Genomic DNA, 10196 nt, shown 5'->3' with positions numbered 1-10196 from the left:
GCCGGCCGTCATACTAACTCAATTGGCAGAGTCAGCGGGTGGTAATCTGGACGTTGTAAACAGCGACTCCTACAGGTTGGTTTGGGGCGCCTGCACAGCAGAGACAGGAAAATGGCGGGGGTAGTGTGAGCCTCCTGCATGTTACTCCTCGCCAAATGAGAGTCCACGCTGGCAGGTGAAAAGATGTGACAGGCTGCCTCCTCGTGTATCGGAGGGGACATGTGATGGGCTTCTATCCTCCCTTCAACCGGCCAGTGGGGGGCATATGCGAGCAACGTTCAAGACAGGGGAGGGGAGAATTGGCACGGCTAAATTGGGATGGGGAGAAAAATAGAAAAAGGAGGAGAAAAAGTGGATACAAAAAATAAAAAATTAAGTCAAAGGCCTGGAATTCCTTAAACAGCCCATTTTTTAACAAGGTGCTTAAAAAGTCCTTGCAATTCAAATCAACCATTCGCATCAAGAAATCGTTTTTTTTGTTCTGTTTTAATACAATCTGATGAGTCGCTGTTTCTCGCGCTCCAACTGCTTTTCCTCATTTCTTCTTTTTAAAGTTAATTGAGTGAAGTATCCTTCGAGTGACATCCTTGAAAATGAAAAATAGTGCTTGGAAAAGTCCTTCAAAGTCCTTCAAATTTTGCAACGTCTGTGGGAACCCTGTAAATAATATCTCCCACCCAGGACTACTGATGCTGGGTGAAACGGAACTAACCCCTATACCTCTCTCTCTCTCTCTCTCTCTCTCTCTCTCTCTCTCTCTCTCTCTCTCTCTCTCTCTCTCTCTCTCTCTCTCTCTCTCTCTCTCTCTCTCTCTCTCTCTCTCTCTCTCTCTCTCTCTCTCTCCCTCAGAAGACAATGGATAAGAAGGATGTCAACAACATTTGGGACCTTCTCAAGAATGCCATCCAGAAGATCCAGAGGAAGAACACCAGCGGGCTGAACATCGAGTGTGTGTTCTATAACGCCTACGCCATGGTGGTCCACAAGCACGGCGAGAAGCTCTACACGGGCCTGCGGGAGCTGGTCACCGAGCACCTCATCAACAAAGTAAAGACTTTAGCACTTGACCCCTGTCTGATCCCTATGGCTGTGACCCCGATTAGTCGAATAGTCGACTAATCCATCGAAAGGAGCCGTAGTCGACTACCAACCTCTTAGTCGGATGCAAAACTTTTTTAAATAATAAAAATAATTTAATATCATTCTTTCCAAAAGCAAAGAGGCCTAGAAGCGTGGCTAATGCTAATGGCGCTCATACCAGAGGCTAACTGCCTAAGAAAACAGGCACAGAGGCACTGAAAGAGGATAATGAACACACTAGACTAGACAAATATCAAGATGTATCCATCAGTGGACCAATTGCATGCTTTTGCAGAGGACAAGAAGCCTTCAGTCGACTCCTTCAGACATTAAGCACCCCCCCACAGCCCAAATGGAATGATAAAAAAAATTATATATATATATTAGGGATGGGCGTGAGTAATCGATTACTCGTAGCTATGAGAAAAATCGATCTTAAATTATTAATATTTTTTTTTACATATTTGTTTCACATGTATGTGTAAGATTAAATAACTGTTTGTTGGTTTCCTTAACACTTTCAGTGCCCAGGAGGGGGCGCACATTTAGTGCTTGAATGCCCAACATCCACTTCAATGTTAGCGGTAATATCGCCTAATCTATGTTTTAAATTATAGCTATGTGTCTAATAGGGCTGTCCCCGACTAAGGATTTGGATGGTCGACTAGGATTGGCCAAAATTTGCCGTTAGTCGACTATTGGTCAAAAAAAAAAAAAAAAAAAAAAGTATAATATATATATATATATATATATATATATATATATATATATATATATATATATATATATATATATTTTTAGCATTAGCATTTAGCCATTAGCATTAGCCACGCTTCTATGCCTCTTTTCTTTTGAATAAAAAAAAATTAAAAAAAAATATTAATATATATATATATATATATATATATATATATATATATATATATATATATATATATATTTTTTTTTTTAAATTATATTCGACTAAGAGTCGACTACGGCCCCTTTCGACCGATTAGATCGATTAATAGGGGTCAGCCCTAGTGTCTAATCTGCCCCCCCGCTTATCAATTACTAATTTTCCAGTCAACATTGTCGAAGCGGATTGTTTTTTTATCCGTTCATTTCCGTTTTATAGCATTTTGAAAAGCCCTCGTTTTCAAGGGGAAAAAAAGATTCCGTGATAAACGCCCTGTACTGGAATATCCTAGAACGTTGTCATTTTTCGGCCTATTTATGAATCGTTTTCAAATAAACGCTAGATTATCGATAGTATATGTGTACGTATGCATGCTGGTGCCGCGAGCTGAAAATCGATTCTCTTAGTTCCTGATCGTGATGGGCATTCAAAGTGGTAAACATATACGTGAATGAACAAAATTAAGTAAAACAAATAAATAAATAAAAAAAAATTCATAATTTCAAGTATAGCATGCGATCAATCGATCTGGATTTTTCTTCAAAATGCCCATCCCTAATATATATATATAATATATTTTTTGCATTCCAGTCGACTATCGGCAAATTTTGGCCAATCAAAGTCGACTATACAAATCCTTAGTCGGGGACAGGCCTAAAAGACTTAGCGGCCGGGTAGCGCAGCGGACTAAGCGTCTGTCTATCACCGCAGAGACACTGGTATCGAATCCGGCTGTCAGCGTTGCCTCTGGCTTGGGTCGGTCGTCATACTGACACAATTGGCAAAGTCAGCGGGAGGGAAGCCGGTGGGTGGTATCCTGGTCGTTGTAAACAGCGACTCCTACAGGTCGGTCAGGGCGCCTGCACAGCAAGGGAGGGAGTTGGGGAAGGTAGTGTGAGCCTCCCACGCGTTACACTTCCCCAGTGAGAGTCCTCGCTGCCAGGTGAAAAGAGGCTGCTGGCTGACTCCACATGTATCGGAGGAAGCATGTGATAGACTTCAGGGCCCCCTAGACCGTCCAGTGGGGGGAAAATGCGCGCAATGACCAGGAAGGGGAGGGGGGAGTTGGCATAACGACTAAAATACAGAAAAATGGAGGAGAAAAAGTAGATAAAAAAAAAATACTTACACACCTCTGCTGCAACTGCGAGTTTGACTGTCTGGTGCCTCTTCTTGTCTCGTTTCTCATTTCAGGTACGAGAAGATGTCCTCAACTCTCGAAACAATAACTTTCTCCAAACATTGAATCAAGCCTGGAACGACCATCACACTGCCATGGTGATGATCAAAAGTATCCTCCTGTACATGGTAAGAGAGGCTAGCAGTGATACTGCCGGCGGTGGGATTAATGATGAACTGTTTATTGGCCAGGATGAGGCAGCAGACTCCCATTTAACCCTTTCACTACCACACTACAGAAGGTTAACCCTTTCACTACCACACTACAGAAGGTTAACCGTTCACTACCACACTACAGAAGGTTAACCTTTCACTACCACACTACAGACGGTTAACCTTTCACTACCACACTACATAAGGTTAACCTTTCACTACCACACTACAGAGGGTTAACCTTTCACTACCACACTACAGAGGGTTAACCTTTCACTACCACACTACAGAGGGTTAACCTTTCACTACCACACTACAGAGGGTTAACCTTTCACTACCACACTACAGAGGGTTAACCTTTCACTACCACACTACAGAGGGTTAACCTTTCACTACCACACTACACAGTGGCGGCCGGTGGGTATTCGCCACTAGGGGGCGCTATACCAAACATTTTGCAAAACGCAAACATGTACAGTACAGTACCACGCAACACTCATGGCAAGACGTGAGCGATTCGACTCACGCTCACGGCAATGAATCGGCTCTTATGAACGAGTCGCTCAGCTGTTACTACAACAACACACAACCAGTCAAATAAAGTATAGTCTAGACTCTAATTCACAACTTGAAACACAATATATAAATAGAAAAGTTAGAAACAAAACTCGCCCGTCTACAAACACAGGCAGATCTCTCCCTCTCTCCTTCTCTCTCTCACACACAGCGCGACGTGGAATCGATTCGTTACACAATCAGACCTATTATATACCAAGAATAACTTCAGTATGAGTACAGGGCTGTACACATATTTTGCATATTGTTAAACGAGCCAAGGCTAGCTATTAAACTATCGATATGAATCGAAAATCTGGGACCCTGATGTAAACAAGACAAACGTCTTTCTCTGGTCTGCATCCCCTTAACAATTGTGTGTATTGAGCCGTACTGTATTGTACCCATTCTGCAATCTGTTAATAAAGTTCTCATTCATTCATTCATTCAAACATAGACGATATTGAACAAGCCATAATCCACGTATTTTCAATCCGAGAGAGCTGCAGTAGTTAAATCAATGAGCCATCGATAAATAAACAATCAGCAATGTCTCGCTTCATGAATGGCCAGCAGTAGTACTGCTCCTAAAAAAACTATTTACAAACGTTAACGTTAAGCAGAGAGAGAGAGAGAGAGAGAGAGAGAGAGAGAGAGAGAGAGAGAGAGAGAGAGAGAGAGAGAGAGAGAGAGAGAGAGAGAGATTTCTTCAACCTCGAACCTAAATTCCTTAGCAACCCGTGTTACCAAGTAAACAAATCACGGAACGATAGCCTAGTACTACTAACGTTAGCTGCCAGAACGATAGCCAGTTAGCCCGCACCAGTCTAGTACTACTAACGTTAGCTGCCAGAACGATAGCCAGTTAGCCCGCACCAGTCTAGTACTACTAACGTTAGCTCCCAGAACGATAGCCAGTTAGCCCGCACCAGTCTAGTACTACTAACGTTAGCTCCCAGAACGATAGCCAGTTAGCCCGCACCAGTCTAGTACTACTAACGTTAGCTCCCAGAACGATAGCCAGTTAGCCCGCACCAGTCTAGTACTACTAACGTTAGAGAGAGAGAGAGAGAGACTCACTGTTTAGTTGAAACGTCCAGGGCAGGAGAGCTTGATCCGCCATATAGCTTGTTAGCCAAGTGTTAGCTCAGCTGAGCTCGTCGACGTTAGCACAACACTCAACAAGTACATTCCTTTGTCCATTTCCGCTCGAACAGACTGCAAACTACCTGGCGTTCTATCGCCATGCTCTAAGACAAACTCTAACCTTAACCAACTTTGAAAGAGTGCCTAAGCTTAACAGTCTAAAGAACTTGCAGTCACGGCACGGCACGCTCTAAGACAAACAACAGTCCTAGTACCAGGAACCAAGCTAGAAGCTAGAATTGGAACATTAGAAATTGGATTCGGCCAATCAGAGATCGTCTCTGTGAAATTCTGCCATGGGAAAAAATACTGGCGTCGGCCAATCAGAGAGCGTCTCCGCGAAATGCGGCTATGGAAATTCTCACGGAAGTTCACGCTGCTTTCTAGACCGCTTCAAATCGCGCTCGGATTCCAACATAATAGTCATATTTCAACGCACAACGCCGTATGCACTGATTGGCTGTGACGGAGACAGCGATCAAACTGTGACGCGCACTCAGAGCGCTATCGTGTATAGCCCGGGCCGAAAAAAAAAAAAAAAAAAAAAAAAAAAAAAAACGTGATGTCACTTCCTGCTCTGGAAACTATGTTTTTTTAATTTAGATAATAACGTTATATTGTGCATTGGAAATACAAACATACTTAAAATGAGTAAATATTATTAATTTTAAACATGTTTATATTATTTATAGGGCTATAAAACACAAAAACGAAAAAGTTTTATTGTCTTCTTCTCTGATTTAACAGCAGCTGGCCAGCAGGTGGGTCGGCGCCCTAGCGCCCCTAGTGGTAGAGCCGCCACTGACACTACAGAAGGTTAACCTTTCACTACCACACTACAGAGGGTTAACCTTTCACTACCACACTACAGAGGGTTAACCTTTCACTACCACACTACAGAAGGTTAACCTTTCACTACCACACTACAGAAGGTTAACCTTTCACTACCACACTACAGAAGGTTAACCTTTCACTACCACACTACAGAGGGTTAACCTTTCACTACCACACTACATAAGGTTAACCTTTTACTACCACACTACAGAAGGTTAACCCTTTCACTACCACACTACAGAAGGTTAACCTTTCACTACCACACTACAGAAGGTTAACCCTTTCACTACCACACTACAGAAGGTTAACACTTTCACTACCAGTGAATACCACGATCACAACACCAGAGGGAGCTCCACAAATCATGTTAAACCCAGATTCGGCTCAAACAAGGGACTAAACACGTTTCGCAATTATGCCACATCAATGTGGAACGCCCTACCCAAAGCTGTAAAGGAATGTGAATCACTACCCACTTTCAAAAACACTCTCAAAAAACACCTAAGGGAGACTGCAACTCGAAACTGGCCCCTGTAAATGTCCGAACACAACCCCCTCCAATGTACAGTAAATTACCAAGTATGGTCTTGTCAATAATCCAATGTACAGTGTTGTTTGTACAGTTGTACAGTGTCCCCCACCCACCCCTCCTACCCACCCCCCCCCCCCCCACCCAACCACCTCCAATGTACAGTCCCCACCCACCCCTCCTACCCAACCCCCCCCCCCCCCAACCACCTCCAATGTACAGTCCCACCCCCACCTACCCAATCCAAATGTACAGTTTCTACGCCTAATGTATATACTCTTTTCTTTCTGGACTCTTTTTGTATCACAAATACAGTACTGTAATTGCAAATCTGGTATGTCATAAATGTATAGATGTAGCAGTACTGTCTATCTGTATGTCATGTATGTCATATATGTTACGATGAATTGGAAATGGGGGACCCTGGTGTAAACAAGACGAAAGTCTTTCTCTGGTCTGCATCCCCTTAACAATTGTATGTATTGAGCTGTACTGCACTGTACCCATTCTGCAATCTGTTAATAAAGTTTTCATTCATTCATTCATTCAACCACACTACAGAAGGTTAACCTTTCACTACCACACTACAGAAGGTTAACACTTTCACTACCACACTACAGAAGGTTAACTCTTTCACTACCACACTACAGAAGGTTAACCCTTTCACTACCACACTACAGAAGGTTAACACTTTCACCACCACACTACAGAAGGTTAACTCTTTCACTACCACACTACAGAAGGTTAACCCTTTCACTACCACACTACAGAAGGTTAACCCTTTCACTACCACACTACAGAAGGTTAACACTTTCACTACCACACTACAGAAGGTTGACCCTTTCACTACCACACTACAGAAGGTTAACACTTTCACTACCACACTACAGAAGGTTAACCCCTTCACTACCACACTACAGACGGTTAACCTTTCACTACCACACTACAGAATGTTAACCCTTTCACTACCACACTACAGAAGGTTAACCTTTCACTACCACACTACAGAAGGTTAACCTTTCACTACCACACTACAGAAGGTTAACCGTCTGTAGTGTGGTAGTGAAAGGGTTAACCTTCTGTAGTGTGGTTGTGAAAGGGTTAACCTTCTGTAGTGTGGTTGTGAAAGGGTTAACCATTTGGTAGTGTGGCAGTGAAAGGGTTAATAAGATTTTGTCTCTGGGACCCCCATCTGAGCAGATTATTGTTGTTGGATAGGATTAATTCCATAACTGCATCTATACTGTAGTTGGGGGAAATACCCATGGTAATCAAAACTGTTGTAACACGAAGGGTGGTAGTCTGGTCGTTGTGAACAGCGACTCCTACAGGTCGTTTGGGGATAGTCAGGAAAATGGCGGGGGCAGTGTGAGCCTCCCACACGTTACTCCTCGCCAAATGGGAGTCCGCGCTGGCAGGTGAAAAGATGTGACAGGCTGCCTCCACATGTATCGGAGGGGACATGTGATGCAAGGCTTCTATCCTCCCTACAACCGGCCAGTGGGGGGCATATGCGAGCAACGATCAGGACACAGGAGGGAGAATTGGCACGAGAGGTAAATTGGGATGGGGAGAAAAATCACAGAAAAAAGGAGAAAAAATAGATAAAAAAAAAGAATGAGATAAACTCTTGCCAATGCAAATTAAGTGCTGCCTCTCTCTACACTGACTACATTAACGTTTCCCTCGCGTTAGCATTAGCGTTAGCTAGCGTAGCTAGATCCGTGGTGTCGGCTGGATGACGTTAGCTTCGTTTGCAAACGTTGGTTAACGTTCGCTATCTATATGGCGTTGGCAGGCGGGGCTGGCGTTGTCCAGTTGACATTACAGATCATGATGGCTATGATAGTGTTAGCTAAAGCTACTGCATGTTATCATCAACTCGATTCGACTGAGGTAGAGTCGAGAAGGTACCACACGCTAAATCGTCCCCGGACCCCGCAACCTATAGACAGTTCCAACTTCAGTGTGTGAATTACATTAATCCACCACAGTTTCACCCTGACAAAGCAAATACTCATGTGATCTTTATATGTTTATGTCTAAATAAAATCAATCAATCAATCAATCAATCACAATTACAATTGGCCAGTTTGTGAAATGAAGGCCTGCCGCTTATATAAGCCTCTCTCTAATAAAGGCCTGGTGCTCTTTGCAGCTGAGGTAAATACAAGACCCGTCCAATATTAGAGGATTTACGGTATTCCACATTTTTCCTGGGACCACCTGGGAAATCTCCCTCAAGGACCCCACTTTAAGAACCACTGAACTAGTTGAAGCACAAGAGAATACCAGCAGCACCCAAGGGAAGGTGAACCTGGATGAGTATTTAATGCATCGACACAGTCATGCAAACAGATGCCTGGTGAGAGCAGTGCTGTGCTCGCATTACCTCATTTACTTGGAGCGTTGGACCATTAGATATGGAGTATTTACATGACTTTCTTTATGCTGTGCATTTCTTGTTTCCGTGCCCTGGTACGAGTAGTCTTCTGTGGAGGAATGACCAGCGTCTACCTAGCCTAACCCTAACCCCTCCCCCCTCCCCCCCTCACCTATAGCCTACTGTATGTCCCAGTCTCTGGACTTTGACTTTGTAAGACGTTGTTTTTTGTTGTGGGGATGTGGTAATATTGCCTTTGAATTTCATAATTAATATGTGTGAATAAATTAGAGAACCATAATGCAAAAAGCCCGGTGTACCCTTTTCAACAGTAGAGGGTGTTTTAAGTGATACTGGTGTTACAGAAATAGTCAATAAACCCCCACTAACAAATGTACTCAGTACTCAGAACAAAGAGACAAAGGTCACACCTACTGTGACCAGATTACCGCAGAGGACAGCTGGTCTAACCAGAGACCTCATACTGGCTCTGACATTATAAGACAGGACAATCTATTAATCAACTGTTTAGTATCAAAAGGTCTCATATGATGTCTGGTATCAGTCTAAGAAAGCACTGACTGTACTTGGATGATATTAGACATCTATAGCCATATAGAAGGAATGTTAAAGTTATATATTATTCATTTAAGAGGAGATTTGACCCCCCCCTTCTGTTCACTGAGGGAAGACGACACCAACCCCCACCCACGAACCTGTTGGGGACCTGTTGGGACAGACCCATCAGGAAGACAATGACGGGGGCCACTAGCGGCCCCCTCTGGGTATTGAGTCAAGATCCACACAGGAGATCAAAGGGGGGGGGCAGCCGGCCTCCCCCCAGAGAAACCCAGAGGTGGGGGCAACCAGCCCCAACAGGAAGAAAACACCAACCCCCCACAGAAGGCGCCCACAGGAGATGCATGATTGGATCAACTGTAATAGTGAACTGGATGCTAATATTGGCTAGAAATGATAGGATATAAGGGCCTACATAGGGTTATTCTGGAGCTCTCAGACCGGGACCAACACAGGGGGTCTGGGGGCTCCACCGCTTCACCACCAGAGAGACTGAACTGCAGCTTTTTATGTGAGTAACTCATGGACCCTTTGTTGGTTAAATAGAATGTAAAGCTTAGAAACCAGGCTTACTCATATAAAAAGGGGTGTACAGTAAACCATGTATGTTCAAATTATGTTAACCAAGCGACTGTTTTATGTACATTATTGAGGTTGGAGATGCAAACCTGATTGTGATATTTCTGTACAACAGACAGCTCTGTTAATGTTCTCTGATCATCTTTTGTATGTAAAAGTCAACCTTTTATTCACCCTTGGCCCTGACTCAAATAAATCAGTTGAGTTGAAATACAGTTCTGGTTTGTCTGGCCTACACGTTTTATTCCTCATCTGCTAAGTCAGAAGAGGAGACCAACGAT

General features: G+C 43.4%; 1 pseudogene across 1 annotated transcript in view; it reads left to right on the top strand.

Annotated features, from left to right (window-relative positions):
- The first annotated feature begins 855 nt into the window (after positions 1–855).
- LOC311238796 (cullin-3-like) overlaps positions 856–10196 on the top strand; it is a 158930-nt pseudogene continuing 149589 nt past the window's right edge. Inside the window, exons 1-2 of the transcript in view lie at positions 856–1047; positions 3173–3286. The product of the transcript in view is annotated as a cullin-3-like (transcript). The remainder of the gene's footprint in view (positions 1048–3172; positions 3287–10196) is intronic.

The sequence above is a fragment of the Notolepis coatsorum genome, assembly GCF_963971535.1.
Source record: "Notolepis coatsorum genome assembly, chromosome: 13".
Taxonomy (NCBI): Eukaryota; Metazoa; Chordata; class Actinopteri; order Aulopiformes; family Paralepididae; genus Notolepis; species Notolepis coatsorum.
This window is presented reverse-complemented; position numbering and strand designations above follow the sequence as displayed.